Genomic DNA, 19,256 nt, shown 5'->3' with positions numbered 1-19,256 from the left:
GTATGTTGACGAACTCGAGGTACCACCTAGAGAGAGTGCAATATTGGATCTCCTATTAAGGAATGAAACTGGACAGGTAACAGAAGTGTTTGTAGGGGTGTAGCTGAAAGAAACACACACACTAGCAATGTGGGAGGTTAAGATCTGAGATTTATTGAGGCTGGAAAGGCTCCTTTTATACAGTTGGAGTTCCTGCTGTTTGTTTGGCTGACATCAGATGCATGAATAACAATAGTGGGCGGGAACATCCTTTCATGTGTAAACCCTTCTTCCCCAACCATTTTGGGGCTGCTGGTCTTGAACTGCTCCAGCTTCCAACTGTGTCAGTTCTCTGTGTTAAGTGACCTGTTACAGTTACCTGTTATGCTGTTATGCTGCTGTTTACTTCCCGCATGCTGTGCGATGTATGTCCCCAATATCCCCAATGTCTTTGGTGGTCTCTTCTGCATCGAGGTGTTGGCATCTCCACGGGTTGTGTCGGGTCCATGTGTGGGCTTGAGCCTGTCTGTGGTGAATGTACTGACAATAACCACAACAGCAGTGCAAGTATAAGACAGCTTTAATAAATTAATATGTACACTAAAAGGTCTTGTCCCTCTGCAAGACAAACCTGGAAGGCTAGACTGTAGCTCTGGACTGCTTTATATACAAGGTCACCAGGATGACCCCTGGTGACCTAGTGGTATAATTACATATCACCACAGTGAAGACCTCTGGTTTTTCACTGATGTCCAGTTTGAAGGTGACCCCGTAATTCCGAATGACTCAGAAGGGACCTTCATAGGGCTTCTGTAGCGGTGGACGGTGTGATCTTCTGTGCATGAACACAAACTCACCGTCTTTGGAGTTCTTTAGGGATTTTGAACTTGGCTTGCCTGCGTCTGAAGGCCAGATTACCAACCTTTCCCTGCAGCCAGTCCAGGAAGGTGGTTATATCCTCCTGTTGACCTCTGGCTGGTGGGACAAAATCCCCAGGGAGCATGAGTGGAGTTCTGTAGACAAGTTCGGCAGAGGATGTGAGGAGGTCTTCCTTCGGGGGTGTACGAATCCCCGGCAGTGTCCATGGCAGTTCATCAACCCAATTGGGGCCCTTGAGTCTGGTCATAAGGGCAGCTTTGAAGTGCCTGTAGTACTGCCCAACCAGCCCGTTAGACTGCAGGTGGGATGCTGTCGTGTGGTGTAGCTAAGTACCCCACAGGTTGGCAATGTTGGTCCACAGGCTGGATGTAAATTATACGCCTCTGTCAGAGGTTATGTTGCACGGTAGCACAAACATTGCTACCCAGGACAAGACGAGTGCCTTGGCGCAGGACCTGGTGGATGTGTCAGTCAAGAGGATTGCTTCTGGCCACCAAGTGAAATGGTTGATCACCGGGAACAGGTAGTGGAAAACCTGTGAGACTGGTAAGGGTTCCACTATGACTATTTGAATGTGGTCAAACCTTCATTCTGTTAGCTTGAAGGGCTGTGGGGAGACCTTGGTGTGCTGCTGTGCCTTGGCTGTTTGGCATTGCGTGCATGTCTTGGCCCACCCCTTGACTTGTTTCCACAACCCATGTCATATGTACTTGCTAGCCACCAACTGGACTATGGTCCTGATTATTGAATGTGTGATTAATTAACTTGCACATCGATGGAGTCAAAAACTGATCACCTCCATGCCGTTGGGACAATAGTTCAAACATGCCCTGTGGCCATGTCGCACAAGAGGGTAGTGTTACCTGTGCTGACTGGGATGTCCTGAAGCTGCAGCCCTGTGATGGCAGTCCTGTACTGAGATATCTCGTCGTCCTTTTGCCGTGGCTCCGCCAGTGCCACGAAATCCAGTTTGTTGGCCAGAGAGTAGATGCTCTGTCTTGACAAGGCATCCGCAACCACTTTGTCTTTTCCTGAGATGTGCCTTACATCGGTGATGTTCTCTGAGATGTAAGAAAAGTGTCTCTGCTGGTGGGCTGACCAGGAATTGGATATCTTGGCCAGGGCAAACCTCAGTGGCTTGTGGCATGCGAAAGCCCTTCCCTCTAGGAAATACCAGAAGTGGAGGATGGCTAAGTACAGCGTCAGTAGCAAGCACTGTTCTTTAGCTCAGGGGGCCACAGATGCTTGCTGAAGAAAGCTAGCAGACACCAACTTCCTTCTATCGGCTGTTCCTGTCCACCAATCGGCACTCCTGAGGCATCGACTGTGAGTGGTGTGGGTACGTCTGACCTGAGGTTGGCCAGGAGTGCAGCATTATCCAGGGCTTCCTTCACTTCAAAGAATGCTCATGCGGAGTTCTCATCCCAGGTCAAGTCCTTTGCCTTACCAGTCATCAGGGTGAAGTGTGGGCGTATGGTTCGAGTCACTGCAGGGATGAATCTGCAATAAAATTTGACCATCCCCATGAACTCCTGCAGTCTTTTAGTCGTAGTGGGTCTCAGGAAGTTGTGGATAGTCTCCACCTTGCTGGGTAGTGGTGTGGCCCCACATTTGGTAATCCTATGGCCCTGGAAGTTAATTGTGTTCAACCCGAACTAGCATTTAGCCAGGTTGATATAAAGTCTGAACTCACATAAGAGACTGTAGATGCTTTGGAGGTGTTGTAGATGTTCCCGTTGGGTTCTGCCCTCCACTAGGATATCATCTAGGTAGACGAAGGTGCCATCCAGGTCTCAGCCCATCATGTCCATCAGGCACTGGAAGGTCTGTGCCATGTTTTTGAGCCCAATTGGCATCCTCAAGAATTTGAACAGCCCGAATAGAGTGATGATGGCTGTCTTGGGGATGTTGTCAGGGTGCACCATGATTTGGTGGTACCCTCATACCAAATCCACTTTGGAGAAGATTGTTGTTCCGTGCAGATTTGCCACAAAGTCCTAGATATGCAGCATGGGATAACAATCTGGACTGATGGCCTCGTTAAGTCGACGGTAATTGCTGCACAGTCTCCAGCCCCCAGATATTTTAGGCACCATGTGCAGGGGAGAAATCCATGGACTGTCCAACTGCCGAATGAGGTGGACCCTTGGTAAGGATATGATGCCTGACACCATGTCAGGGCACCTCCACCATGAACTGAGGGGAAAGGATTCCCAGGAACTTGGCCAGCACCTTGGAGAACTCATCGTCTGAGCTGCAGTGCCGGGAGCCTGACACTCCTCAGTGTAAAGGTTTGGAGGCCATGGGCCTGCTGAATGTCCGCTCCAAGGAGTAGCTGTTGCACTGCATCCACGGTGAACCCCATGAGAAGTGAGTGCTTCCAAACTGCAGCTCAGCCTTACGCATTTCATAGGTCCTAATGCTGTTGTTGTTGGCAGCCCTCAACGCGGGGCCCACTTGTCTGCACCTAGTGTCCAAACCTGTCGGGGGCATCGCGCTGACCTCTGATTCACCAAGAATCATCAACTGGAAAGGCGGTCCCATATGTACAGGAGGCTCTGTCAATAGCCAGCCGCCATGGCCATCAATGACAGCTGGCCTTGTCATTTCACTGGAATTCATAGGGCAACTGGCATCGGCAGATCTCAGAGCCCCATCATTGGTGATAGAAGCACCATCTCTCCTTGGACTGGTCCCTGCCGCTTGCCTGTCGCTCCTTTCCAGGACCTGCCATATTCTGTTTGCGAGACTTTGTGAAGAGCCCCACGGTAGCCGAGCCCATCTGTTTCTGCTTCCACAGAATATCTGCCCATGCTGTGACTTTCTGGGGGTCACTGAAATCCGCATCAGCCAGGAGCAGTTGGATGTTTTTGGTGAGCTGCTCCAAAAATGCATGCTTGAACATGATGCAGGTTCTGTGGTCTCCCAGGAGGGCCAGCATCTCGTTCATAAGCGCTGACGGGGATCTGTCCTTTAGCCCATCCAGATGGAGCAGCCATGCCCCCTCTCTCACCACGAGAGCCCAAAGGTGTCGGTTAATAGCTCTTTGAAGGCAGTGTAAGTGCCTTCTGATGGTGGCCTATGGATGAAGTTGCCCACTCTATCTGCAGTCTCTGGATCTAGGCCACTGACCATGTGGTAGTACCATGTGGACTCAGATGCGATGCCCTGAATCTGGAACTGAGCCATAACCTGGTCGAACCACATGCCGGGTCAAACTGTCCAGAAGGTCAGAAGCTTGAGGCTGACTGCGTTGATCACTGTTTCGCTATCCATTGCTGGGTTTAGATTATGTCTAAACCGTCAGGGTCACCAATTGTAGCTGACTGCTACAACGACACACACACTCGCAGTGTGGGAGGTTAAGCTCTGAGATTTATTGAGGCTGGAAAGGCTCCTTTTATGCAGATGGAGTTCCCGCCATTTGTTTGATTGGCTAACATCAGCTGCATGAATAACAATAGTGAGGAGGAACATTCTTGCACGTGAATACCCTTCTTCCCCAGCCTGTTATTGATGTATTAGCTGGGCAGCTTGGCCAGTGCCATTTTAGGGCTGCTGGTCTTGTACTGCTCCAGCTTTCAACTGCACCAGTTCACTGTGTTAAGGGGTATGTTACAGTGTGTTATGCTGCAGTTTACTACCGCGCATGCCACGCGATATGCTGGCTTGATCCCTGCAGTGGCAGGGCATCACAGGGGAACATTTTGGGTTCAATGATCATAATACCATTAGTTTCAAGTTAATTATGGAGAAAGATAGGTCTGGGCCTTGGGTTGAGATTCTAAATTGGAGAAAGCCCAATTTTGAGGAAATGAGAAAGGATTTAGAATGCGTGGATTGGGATAAGTTATTTTCAGGCAAAGATGTGCGAGTTAAGAGGAAGACCTTCAAAGATAAAATTTTGAGAGTATAGAGTTTGAATGCTCCTGTCAAGATTTAAGACAAGATTAAAAGGCCTAGGGAACCTTGGATTGAGGGATATTAGGGATCTGGTTCGGAAGAAGAGAGAGGTGCATAGCAGGTATGGACAACATGGAGAAAATTAGCAACTTGAGGAGTACAAAAAATGCAAGAAAATCTCAAGAATAAAATTAGGAATGCTATAAGAAGAAATGAGGTTGCTTGGTAGACAATGTGAAGGAAAATGCTAAGATCTTCTATGGGTGCAATAACAACAAAAGAGTAAGGGATAAAATTGGTCTTGTATGGAGCCAAAAGAAATGGGGGCGGTTTTAAGTGTGTTTTTTTCCATCAATATTCATGCAGGAAAAGGGCACAGAGCCGTGGGAAGTAAGGAAATCAAGCAGTGAAGTCATGGAAATTATGCAGATTAAAGAGGAGGAAGTGCTGAGTGGATAAATTCTCAGGGCCTGACAAGATATTAATTGAGGGAGGCTAGTGTAGAAATTGCAGGGGCTCTGGCAGAACTATTTAAAATGTCCTTAGCCATGGGTGTGGTGCTGAAGGATTGGAGGGTGTTTCACATAGTTCCATTGTTTAAAATGCTCCAAAACTAACCCAGGAAATTTTAGGCTATTGAGCCTGATGTCAGTAGTTGATAAATTATTGGAAGGTGTTCTAATAGATCAGATATACAATTATTTGGATAGACAGAAACTGATTAGGGATAGTCAACGTGGCTTTGTGCGTGGTAGGTCGAATATTTCGAGGAGGTTACCAGCAAAGTTGAAGAAGGAAAGTCTGTGGATGTTGTCTAGGTCTTTGACAAGGTTCTACATGGAAGGTTAGTCAGAAAGGTTCAGATGCTAGCTATTCATGGTGAAGTAATGAACTGGATTTGGCAGTGGCTGGACAGGAGATGCTAGAGAGTAGCAGTTGATGATTACTTCTCAGACTGGAGGCCTGCAACTAGCAGTGTGCCTCAGGGATCGATGCTGGGACCATTGCTGTTTTTAATATATCTCAATGATCTGGATGATAATGAGGTCAATTGGATCAGCAAGTTTGTACATGACGCTAAGATTGGAGGCATTGTAGGCAGCAAAGAAGGTTTTCAAAACTTGGGGAGGATCTTGACCAGCTGAAAAAAATGTGGTGAAAAATCACAGATGGAATTTAATGCAGACAAATATGAAGTTTTGCATTTTGGAAGGACGAAGCAAGAAAGAACTTACAGAGTAAATAGTAGGACACTGAGGAGTGTGGTAAAACAGAGGGATCAGGGAATACAAATACATAATTCCCTGAAAGTGGTGTCATAGGTGGATGGGGTTGTCAAGAGAACTTTTGGCCTATTGGCTTTCATAATGAGAATAGGAGTTGGCTTGATATGGTAAACCAACTTACCATACATTGGTCGGGCCATATTTGGAATATTGTGTCCAGTTTTGCTCACCTAACTACAGGAAAAGCATCAATAAGATAGACAGAATACAGAGAAGATTTGCTAGGATGTTGCCTGGACTTCAGAAACTGAGTTACAGGGAAAGGTTAAACAGGTTGGGACTTTATTTCCTGGAATGTAGAAGAATGAGGGGAGATTTGATAGAGGTATTTAAGATTATGAGGGGGGATAGAGAGAGTAAATGTAGATGAGCTTATTCCACTGAGAATAGGTGAGATACAAATCAGAGGAGATGGGTTAAGAGTGAAAGGGGAAGAGTTGGGGGTGCATGAGGGTGGACCTCTTCTCACAGAGAGTGGTGGGGGTGTGGAATGATTTTCAGGCTGAAGTGGTGAACAGGGGCTCAATTTTAACATTTAAGAAGAATTTGTGCAGGTACATGGATGGGAGAGGCATGAAGGGCTATGGACTGAGTCCAGGTCAGAGGGACTAGGCAAAAAAATAGTTCAGCACAGACTAGAAGGGCCAAAGGGGGCCATTTCTATGCTGTAATGTTCTATGGTTCCATGGTGTCTGTGGTTCATTGTCTGTGATGAAATCTGATGGCAGAGAGGAAGAAGCTGTTCTTGTGCTGTTGTGTTTTAGGCTTCAAAATCATGTATCTCCTTCCTTTAGCAATGTAAAGAGGGTATAGTCTAGGTGGTAAGAGTCCTTGAGGATAGTGGTTGCTTTCTTAGGGCTCTACCTCTCGTCCTCTATGGAGTGAAGACTGGCAACTGTGATGTTGCTGGCTGAGTTAACAACTCTCTGGAATTTTTTCTTATCCTCTCCATACCAGACAGCGATACAACCAGACAGAATGCTCTCTATAGCACACCTATAGAAATTTGCAAGAGGCTTTGGTGACATACCAAATATCCTCAAACTTCACACAAAGTATAGCCACTGGCGAGCCTTCTTCATGATGGCATAGAGATCCCAGCACAGATTCTCAGAAATGTTGACACCCCAAGAATTTGAAGTTCTTAACCCTTTCTGTCTCCTCGATGAGGACTGATTCGTGTTCTGATTTCCCCTTCCTGAAGACCAAAATCAGCTTGGTTTTGCTAATGGTGAGTGCAAGGGTGTTGTTGTGGCATCACTCAGCCAGCTGATCTATCTCCCCTTGCACGCTACCTCATTGCCATCTGTGATTCTGCCGATGACCGTGGCGTCATCGTCAAATTTGTATACAGCATTTGAATTGTGCCGAGCAAAATAGCAGTGTGATATTGGAAAGAGAAAACAGAAAGAAGGTGGAAACATTTCAAATGGAGAGTCCATTGGTACACATTGAATGAATCTCAAAGCAGACCAATCAATTAGTATAATTTACTGTACCACAAATTATAAAAAGATACCTGAAGGTGAAAAAAGAATTATACAAGATTTTGATAAGTTCTTGAAAGGAACTGTTTATCAATCAGCAAATTAAACTGTTGTATATAAGAAGTAAAGATTTCTAAAGATAAGGAGGTCATGAGGAAAGCATATCTGAAGAGCTAGAACAGTCAACTGATCTTCATGTAAAGAGAAATCAACATATTGTTGATGGTGTTTATACTGCAATTGTAAGCTCTCAGTTGGGTCTGAAAAGTCCTGGTATGCCTGCCCTTTCATTGATACTGATCATTAATTCTGTGGTGGATTTGCCTTTGATCACAGTGGTGGAGACTGACATGCTGAAGAAAAAGTGTGGATGTACATCCCATGACTTATCCCAGGGTTAGCTAAAGGAAACACAATATCATTCAGTTAAATGGAATGATTGACCCTGCAAGTAAGTGAATGAACTATTGCAAGTTTATAATATTCTTAGTAACGTTAACAATTTAATATCTTAAATTTCTTGGTAATGCAGTTACTCCCTGACATACATTCGGGTTCCGTACTGGATGACCAGTCATATCTCAGAATGGACACATGTTGGAATTGCATACTTACCTTGTTAGTTGGCGTCCCAGAGTCCGTAAGTTGGTCGCGGTCATCTTGGTTCCTCTGCGCACGTGCAAGTTTTCAGTAGGGACATATGTGGAGGGTTCATGTATTGGGATTTGGTTGGCACATCCACAAGAATTAAGTGCCTTAATGATATTGAATGTAGGCCTTTAACTCTCATGCATGTGCCAACCGAAGACTCGCACATGCGCACAGGAATCAATATGGAGACACACAGAAATCAAGATGAATGTGCCCAGGACACCAACAATCAAGGTAAGTATGCATATTTTGGCTCTGACATGTCTTGTATCCCTATTCGAGTTTGTCAAATACAACATAAACCACATCAATTTTATATTTCTTATTATTATTTTTAATTTGGGCATATGTGCGGATGGACATAAGTCGCATAGGTCACAAGTCAGGGAATACTTGTATTCTGTTTTCAATTTCATATGTATTTAAATCTTTTTGAGCTGTATATAAATGTCCAAATATTTAATAAATGTATAAATATAAACATGAAGTAATAGAAAGGGTCAGCATTCGAATTCCTTGTTGACATTATCTCTGAGGATCTGTCCTGGACCCTCCATGTTGATGCAATCATGAAGAAGGCACACCAGCGGCCATAATTTGTGAGGAATTTGAGATGATTTGGTATGTCACCGAAGACTCTCGAAAACTTCGACAGGTGTACAGTGGAGTGCTGTCTGGCTGGTTGTATCACTATCTGGTATGGAGGTGCCAATACTGAGGACAAGAAAAAACTGTACAGGCTTTTTAACTTGGCCTGTGACATCACAGGCCCCAGTGTCCTTGATGGTAGATCTACAAGAGGTGGTGTCTTAAGAAAGCAGCCTCTACCCTCAAGGACCCCCATCGCCCAAACCATGCTCTCTTCATTCTGTTACCATCAGGATAAAGATACTGGAGCTGAAGACAATCACTCAGCAGCATATGGACAATTTCTTCCACTCCGCCATTAGATTTCTGAATGAACAATGAACCAAAAACACTGCCTCACTTTGACTTTTTTCTTTTTTTTGCACTATTTTTATTTGTTTTGTAAGGTGGTTTATATGAATGCCTGCACAGTGATGCTGCCGCCAAACCAGATATCGCATGACAATTTTATGACTATAAATTCTGATTCTGATTTTGATTCTGATGTCTCTATTACTGCCATTTAAAAATTGTTCAGAAGTCTTTAATTATGACAAGCTACCAAAACTACATTAGTTGAGAATAACTTGCCCATGAAATCCTGCCGTACCTCATTGGCCATCTCCAGAATTCAGATGCTGGTAAAACTTGATGACAAGGTAAGTGCGTTAAGATCCAGCTAATTAAAATCAATAAGAATGTCCAAAAGCAAAAATATTGAGATAAAACTTTTAAAACTTTTTTTCACAGAATAAAATGAAGATAGATGGATAGCAGTGTCACTTTAAAGGTTATTGAAACTTGAAATAACTAAGGTCCTGAGAAGTTTCCTTCTTGGATTCTGATTGTTTTGCTTCAAACATTTGCAAATCAGCACAGTAACAGACCATTTCGGCCCATGAGTCCATGCAGCCCAATTTACACCCAATTAATCTACACCCCACCCCGGTACATTTTGAAAGGTGAGAGGAAACCAGAGCCCCAGGGAAAACCCATGCAGCTGCTAACACAGGGAGAGCATACAAACTCCTTAAAGACAGTGCAAGATTCAAATCCTGGTCCTGATTCGCTGGCGTCATAAAGGCGTTGCACTAACTGTTACACCAACAGTGTCACCTCTACATTTGAATAATTTTCCAGAGCTTCCTGTACTCAAACCAAATCCCAGAACCATATTAAATAATATTTTCTGGTAAAAGAGCAGGGAATTCACCATGAAAATTTAAGCTATACCTCCAATGCTGAGTAAGTGTGTTTTTTTTTTAAAAAAAGATGATATTGTTATATATGAAAGATACCCGTGATTATTTTATAGCTGGGAGCATGAATACTCCTGACAGCTGTAATGGCCATAACACAGTGATGAGTGGTGCATGTGCAAATGTAGTGCTCCGCACAGCTGAAACATGGCGTTATTAAACCAAGTGAGTTAAATATATATTGTGTTTCACGAGTCCTTTATTGTGTCCTCCAAAAAAACAAAGGGACACAACATGGTGGCAGCGGTAGCTGAGGACAAAAAATCGTGCAATACAAGTGATTTTGATTCACTAAAAATAATAGAATATCATTTGGAGGGAAAAAATCATCACTTGACCACCAGTCTAGAAAAAATTGACTGGGAGGCTGATGATGTTGTAGAAATCTTCAATAAATTTCATCAGAGGGGCAACCTGGTCTTCAAAACCTTCCTCAGAGGGGCCACACAGGAGGAAAAGGTCAGTTATATCCTTCTGTGGATGGGGGAATGAAGACTAGACTAATTCAGCAGCTGGGAGCTTGCTGAGATGGAAGAAAATGTTCCGGAGCATATATTTGCAGCATTCTCCTCTCACCTGGAACCTAGATCTAGCCACAGAATCAAACAAAATGAATTCCAGAGCCTAAAGCAAGACCCCAATGAGTCAGCGGATGATTTCCTCACTGGGTTGAAGAATATTGCCACAAAATGCAAATTCAAGGAAACTGAAGAAAGGCTAGTCAACTAACTGATCCAGGGAAGTGCCCATCCCAATGTACAAAAGGCTCTTATAGGGAATGATAGCTTAAAGCTGGAAGATGCAGTAGACACAGCTAGGACCTTTGAGGCCACTAGAAGGCAAATGCAGTCTCTCTCCACACAACAAAGAAATGGAAGGGTCAATGTTATAAAGCGCACACCAAGAAAGCCACCATCCTCCAGGACCTGCAGGAGCTGCCACAGACTACACCCCTTCAATAATTGCAAGAAACACCCTGTGTATGGTTCTAAATGCAGGAACTGTGTGAAGGCCAATCACTGGGAAAAGATGTGCAAGTCTGGTATGAAGAAAACAAGAATGGCAGTAAAGAAAGTATGCAAGCATAAAATACAGTATGTTGATGGAAGTAACAATGGTGACTCTGACACTGTGATGGTAGACATAGAAACAATACACCTTCATGGGATGTTGAAGAGTGAAAACAGAGGGAGAAATAAGTTGCACACTATGATCCAAGTAAAGAGAATAATCACAAACAGGCCTGTAACATTCAACCTGAAAGTAAAACTGGACACTGGATTGCAAAGGAATGTCCTTTCACTCAGACTCTACTCCCAGACTCCCGTGTCTGCCTGTCCCGCAACGGACTTGTCAGCCACAAACGAGCCTGCAGCTGACGTGGACATTACCCCTCCATAAATCTTCGTCTGCGAAGCCAAGCCAAAGAGCAAAGACTCCCAGATGTTCCCTGAAAACATAATGAATGGACTGGAGGAATGCATACTAGAGGCTGCAACCATCACACTCACAGCCAATGGTGGACCCATGATCAAACAGCCAGGAAAAAACAAAATCTGAGGCTGTCATAAAGGAAAGAGCATCACGTGTACATTATTCATGGCAGACACTGATGAACCAGCAATTCTAGGTCAGGAGTTACAGTTAATCTCTGTAAACCATGAGATCCATGTGAAGAAAATGTCCAAGTGAATCAACAGCCACACCACGTTTGAGCACCACTGCCCGATCACAAACAAGGCCGAGATCCTCTACATGTACCCTGAATACTTTGATGATACAGTCAGGTGCTTTAGAGACTTTGAGTACCACATTACTGTAGACCCAGAGTATAAAGCAGTAGTCTATGCTCCAAGGAAAGTGCTGATAGAGCTTAAAAAAAATGCTGGAACAAGAACTGAAAGAAATGGTGGAGATGCAAGTGATAGAAAAAGTAATAGAGCTGACTGACTGGGTAAATTCCAAAATGGCTGCCAGAGGATACGGCTAGACCCTAAAGATTTGAATCAAGTCTTCAAGGGGGGTGGGGGGGGTCACTTGTTGAAGGATCATCCATGATAATCACAATGTCTCCAGCATACAATATTGCCTTTAGCTTTAGACTACGTTTTTCATTCTTGTAATAATGAAAGATATTCTTTAATCTATCTTTTCCAAAATAAACCTGCAATAAATTGGACTTGATTCCATCTGCATCTTACATAGATTTTTTTCTTTCTGAAAGCATAAAAGGTTTAGATTTAAGAAGTAGGAGATAATTTGGTGTAAGTGCCTCACTCTCATTTGAATCAACACTGACACTGGAAGGCACCACCGCAGAACTAGCAGAATCCAAAACCTTCAGCGTTAGATGCTAAGAATGGATATTGGAACATAAAGCTGAACGACGAATCAACACTGCACACAACGAACAATACTCCATTTGGTCCTTACAAGTTCTTGAAACTATCTTTTGGCCTCAAGGTGAACTCAGACATGTTTCAACAGAAGATTGATGAGACCTGCAGGGGATGCGAGGGCACTGCTAATATCGCAGACAACATCCAGGTCTAGGGTAGAGATGAGAAAACTCATGATCTTCACCTACATGAAGCCATGGAAAGAACAAGAGAGGCTGGCATCAAACTCAATTCAGACAAATGCATCAAGAAGAAGGAGTGCCAATTCTTCAGAATGGTGTGCACACCTGATGGGGTCAAGCCAAGCCCAGAAAAGGTCACAGCCATTATTGAGTTGGAACACCCAAAAGACAAAAAGGAGCTAAGAAGTTTCCTTGGTTTGGTCCAGTACATGAGCCTTCATCCCACAAATGTCAGGTTATCCATCCAACCTCAGCTGCAGAAAGAAGATGTGGAGTTTCAGTGGTCACTATCACATCAGAGAAGTTTTGACCAGCTCAAAGACGTAGACTGCAGAGAAGTGGAACTGAGCTATTATAAAAAATAAAAACTCATCACATATACAAGTAGATGCTTCTATCAGAGGTCTTGGGGGGTAGCATTGGTGTAGGAAGGAAAACCAATAGATTTCACTTCAAAAGCCCTGACGACAACAACAGAGAACAGATATGCCAATATCGAGAGGGAGCTGTTGTAAGTCGTGTATGGATGCAAAAAATTCCATAAATTCCCCTATGGGAGACTGTGGTGAAGAGTGATCATCACCCTCTGGAATACATCCAGTAAATGAACCTAAGCAAGGCACCTGCTAGACTGCAGAGGCTACTCCTCTGTCTCCAATGCTACAACATCACCTTGAAATACAAACCAAGAAAGGAAATGTGTTTGCTGAAGCCTTGCCATGCTCTTCCCCAAATGAAAAGTATGATATGAAAGACACAGGGATCACGATACATCACCTTGTCAGTGTGACCAGCAGAAAATTAAGCCAGATCAGGGAAGAAAGCACCAAGGACAATGTGCTGCAGCTGCTCTCCCAACAGGTGGTACAGGGATGGCCAGAGAAGAGAAAACAGATGCAGCTTGCAATACATCAGTATTGGTCTGTCAGAATGGTGTTCTGCTGGCAGGATCGTGACTGATTATACCCATGACAATGCAAAAAGAAATTCTCCAAAAAATATTTCAAGGCCCGATGGGAATGGAGAAACGTAAACTTAAAACAAAATCAGCACTGCACTGGACGGGCATCTACAAAGACAGAAAAGATTGTGGCTACATGTCAGATATGGCAGAAGTACAGGAACAGACTCGCCAAGGCAAATAGCGCTTTGGAAGACTACACAAAAGAGTCTGGAAAAACAACCAACTGAAAAACCTCACAAAGATAAGCGTATACAGAGCCGTTGTCAAACCCACACTCCTGTTCGGCTCCGAATCATGGGTCCTCTACCGGCATCACCTACGGCTCCTAGAACGCTTCCACCAGCGTTGTCTCCGCTCCATCCTCAACATTCATTGGAGCGCTTTCATCCCTAACGTCGAAGTACTCGAGATGGCAGAGGTCGACAGCATCGAGTCCACGCTGCTGAAGATCCAGCTGCGCTGGGTAGGTCACGTCTCCAGAATGGAGGACCATTGCCTTCCCAAGATTGTGTTATATGGCGAGCTCTCCACTGGCCACCGTGACAGAGGTGCACCAAAGAAAAGGTACAAGGACTGCCTAAAGAAATCTCTTGGTGCCTGCCACATTGACCACCGCCAGTAGGCTGATATCGCCTCAAACCGTGCATCTTGGCGCCTCACAGTTTGGCGGGCAGCAACCTCCTTTGAAGAAGACCACAGAGCCCACCTCACTGACGAAAGGCAAAGGAGGAAAAACCCAACACCCAACCCCAACCAACCAATTTTCCCTGCAACCGCTGCAACTGTGTCTGCCTGTCCCGCATCGGACTTGTCAGCCACAAACGAGCCTGCAGCTGACGTGGACTTTTACCCCCTTCATAAATCTTCATCCGCGAAGCCAAGCCAAAGAAGAAACAGGAACACACAACCAAAGGAGGAGATAATTCCTGCTAAAATACCCACCAGGCTATAGCACACAGTGGGAGCGGACTTGTTCACTGAGAACCAAGAGTGGTATGATTGTGACCTGTTTCTACTCAAGTTCCCATTCATCAGGAGAGTGAAGGACCTGAGAAAATTAACCATCACTTCAGTGGTGTGAGCACTTTTTGCAGAACAGGGGTTACCTGAGCAAGTGATATGTGATAATGGGACCAAATTCACATCGCATGAATTCAGAGAGCTGACTGCAGAATGTGGGTTCACTATCACACCATCATCCCTATACTACTCCAAGGGCCATGGGTTCATCGAAAGACATGCAGACAGTTAAACGCATACTCACCAAGTGTCGAGAGACAAAGGAGCACACTTACCTTGCTCTTCTATCACTTCTATCACTACAGGTGTCACCCTTGACATGATATCCCCAGCAGAGATTTTGAATGGTAGGAAATACAAATAAACCCTGCCAAGCAAAGTTCAACCTCCAATTAGGAGGAAACCAGAGGAAAGCTGGCTGACGTACAGGACAAAGGATGTCAGTACTACAACAGACATGCACAATCCTTACAAAGCTCTTCAGAGAGCAGCATGTACATGTTCAAGAGCCAGTAATGATGAAAACCTTGAGTCCAGCAAAGGTTGTCAGTAAAACTGAGTCACCAGGGTCCTACATCATTGAGACAGAATCTGGCAGACAGCTGGGACAGAACAGGGTTGATACCAGATCGAGCAAAACAGAGAGCTGCAAAACTAACAACACAAGCACCAGCAACACCATTAACTTCTACATCAAGCACTAGTATCGTAACATCTCCACAGCAAGCAGCAGGTTAAACATGGCAAGCAACACCAGCACTTACATGCATACCAGCCTCGCAGAGTTCAACAGTCACAACAAAAGCAATAGGTGCCGCCAGTGCAATTTCACTGAAAATATGTGAAGATAGAAAATGTTTTTAGAGTTAAATTGTTTTTATATAATTCAAATGTTCAATTCACATTTTAAGCAAAGAAATAAAGAAGCACAAACGATTTCATTTTGGGAAGGAGGGATGTTATGTATTAAAGATACCCGTAACTATTTTATAGCTGAGACCATGAATTCTCCTAACAGCTGTAATGGCCATAACACACTGATGAGTGGCGCATGAGTATAGATGTTCCGCACAGCTGAAATATGGCGTTATTGAACTGAGTGAGTTTAATATATATCGTGTTTCTTGTGTGCTTTATTGTGTCCTCCAAGAAAACCAAGGGACACCACAGATATGACTGTATATTCCTATTCCTTAAGCATTTACTAAATGCACTGATAGTAGTTTAACGTTTCCTCAGGATATCTTCATTTGTATTTATTTGCAAATTCATATAGATTTTTTTTTAAGTTTATATTCTCTGCTGCTCTTCATTCTATGTCACTTAACCAATTTTTGATTTAAAAGTTACTTCAAATTATTTCCATGCAATTTTAAGTGACCTATAGGGCAGATAGGTTTTCCTCAATAAATAAAATCCAAAAATAAAATTCAATAAAAACAAAGATCAAAGCGATTGAGATCCAAATTCCCTGAGTTATCTAGATAACTCGCTCAGTTGCACAATTAAGATTTAAAATTCCATGGATGTCGTGCATTAATTATCTCATGCAAGCTGCCTTCGAATGCCCTCTGGATTGGGATGCTGTGTGCTGCTGCAGTACACATAAATCATTGCAGTTGTGCTGAGTGCATCTTTCAGCAGGAGACACATTATAACCTAATGCTTCTCTCCTGCTCCATCATCACCTCATCCACAATGCTACTGACAGCACATTTTTCTGAAATCTGAAGATAAACCTGAGAACAAAAACAGTTTTTATTAAATTAAATGCAACTTGAAAAAATAAGAGAACGATAGCTGTCGCTGTTTCAGGGCATTATTAGCATGCAGTTGAAACAAGGGAGAAGTGCTGAGAGTTAGTGTGATATAGTTTCATTACAGGGTTGAGCCTAATATAAAAATTATATTGTAGCACACTGCTACAGTTATCGTTCAGGGTTATTGCTCGAAGAAAGAGGCTCACACCAAAGAGTGCAGTCGACACTGAGTTTATTCGGCTATCTGCTCCGCCTTTTATAGGCTGACTGCCACATCACTACGGGCTTGCGATCTGCAAGCTCGGATTGGTTGCCTTGTGATCCACTGGCCCGGATTGGACCCCTTGCAATCCGCTGCTGGCGATTGGGTGGTTTAGCCTCTGCTGTTGTGGCCTATGGTAACGGCTGCTCAGCTCACATATTGTCTGTTTGATCATTGAGTTCAACGGCCATTTCCTGTGTTGGCCTGCGGAGTAGGCCACAGGCTGCCACACGACTCCCAGAACTGGCAATAGGAGTGTTGATTTTTGGAGGTTGACCCATGTGCCGTGGGGATGGATGAGTACAAGTGGGCTGGTTTTAGTTGGTCAACCATAAATGTCTCCTCACTGCTGCCAATGTCCAACACTCAGTTCGAGCCGTTGTGTCTGATGATGCGGTATAACCCTTCATGAGGCTACTGGAGGGGTGGCTGATGTGCCCCACATCATACAAATACTTGCCCACAGTCTATAAAGTTTTTGGGTATGAAAGTTCAGGCTTGGTGTTGGGCCCTGGGCTGCATAGGGGCCAGTATGCTTAGGCATTCGTGCAGGGAAGAGAAGGCAGCTACTGGGAGATCCCCCATATCCTTGGATATGGCTACAAATTCACCTGCAATGACTAATAACACGCCATAGACCAACTCAGCAGACGATGCCTCAAGATCCTCTTTTGCAGTGTTATGAATGCCGAAGAGGATCCAGGGAAGTTCTTTGCCCAGTTTGGTCCAGTGAGACAGGCCATGAGAGATGTCTTCAGGTGCCTGTGGAACCTCTCCACCAACCCGTTGGTTTGTGGGTGATATGCTGTAGTGTGGTGGTGTTGAGTCTGTCGGGCATTTGCCAAAGCAGCCCACAGGCTGGTTTAATTGGACCCCTCTGTTAGATGTCACATGTTTAGGGACCCCAAAACATGCCTCCCAAGTGTCTAACAATGCCCATGCACATGCCTCCATAGTAGTTTCTGCCAATGGTACCACCTTGGGCCATCTGGTCAGCTGATTGATCATGGTCAACAGACACCATGTCCCCCTGGATATTGGTAGGGGGCCCACAATGTCTATGTACATGTGGCTGAACCATCGGCATGGACGACTGGGAGGGGGGCCTTAATGTGTGTTTGAACCTTTGATGCCTGGCACTGTGTAGAGCACGTCGAAAGAACCAAAGAGTTGTTGATCCAAACCAAGGCTTTTATTAACTAAAAGACTGGAGCATATTACAAGTAGGTCAACCAGTCCAGTATGACCTGGTCTAGCTAGGAGCAATCCTTTAAGACCTACCAGTAGGTGTGGCTATACTCTCAGCCAATCACAGTCATCCTACACTACAATCTGTACATATACACTTTGGTGATAGAATCTGTACTATCACACACTGCGTACATGTTTTGGTCCACCGAATGACCTCTTTCTAGAGGCTATTCCAGAAATATCTACTGGTCACCAGTTTTGTTGTCCTGCTGGTGGGATGAGCCAGATTATGGACAGAGTCAAACACCCTACTGGTCAAGATATCGCTCAGCAGTGTTCGGGTACCTGGGGTGATTTGAACGTCCTCTAGTTGGAGGCTGGTGAGTGCCGGCTGGTATGCTAGGACATTGGGGTCCACTTGCTATGCTTCAGCCAGGACTGCATAGTCAATGCCTGTTTAACCGATCATTATAGAGCATCAGCTACCACGTTGGAATTGCCAGCGAAATGATCAATGTCCATTCAGAATTCAGAGATGTAGGACAGGTGCCACTGTTGCCTGGCTGACCATGGATCTTAAACCGTGCTGAAAGAAAAAGTGAGTTGCTTGTGGTCTGAAAATATTGAACTTCCTGCCCTCCGGGAAGTAACAGAAATGCCAAATTGCCAGGTATAATGCTAACAGCTCCTGATCAAAGGCACTGTACTTGAGCTCTGGTGGCCTGAGGTGTTTACTGAAAAAAGCTAACGGCTGCCACTGTCTGTTAACCAGTTGCTCAATAAACCCCCAACTGTGAAGGGAGTCAGGGTGGCTGTCCTCGGGTGCACAAGGAAGGTGACATTAGCTTGGATATCTTTAGTTGCCTGGAAAGCCCTGGTGGCCTCGTGTGTCCATTGAATGTCTTTCCTGGGCCTTGTCATGAGGGGGAATAAAGGGCTCATGATGCAAGCCGCTGCCGGTATGAAGCATTGATTAAAATTGACGATATCTGCAAATTCTTGTAGACCCTTCACGGTCGATGGTCTGAGGAAGGATCAAATGGTGTCCACTTTTGCAGGGAATGGCCTAGCCCCACAGTGGTCAATGCAATGCCCCAATAAACCAATTGTCTATCAGCCAAACTGTCACTTATCTGGAGAACAATAGTCTTAAGTGAGCGACATGCTCGGTATACATGTGGCTGGCTATTAAAACGTTATCGAGACAGACGAAGGTGAACTGCAGATCCCAGCCCACAGTGTCCATCAACCACTGAGCTGCATTTTTCAGCCCAAAGGGCATTCAGAGGAATTCAAACAATCCAAAATGGGTTATAATGACAGTCTTTGGAATGTCTTCGGGGTGGACTAGGATCTGATGATAACCCCTGAAGAGGTCCACCTTAGAAAATACCCGTGCCCATTCCA

This window comes from Narcine bancroftii, chromosome 7 (genome assembly GCF_036971445.1).
Source record: "Narcine bancroftii isolate sNarBan1 chromosome 7, sNarBan1.hap1, whole genome shotgun sequence".
NCBI classification, from domain to species: Eukaryota; Metazoa; Chordata; class Chondrichthyes; order Torpediniformes; family Narcinidae; genus Narcine; species Narcine bancroftii.
Note: the sequence above shows the minus strand (reverse complement) of the source record.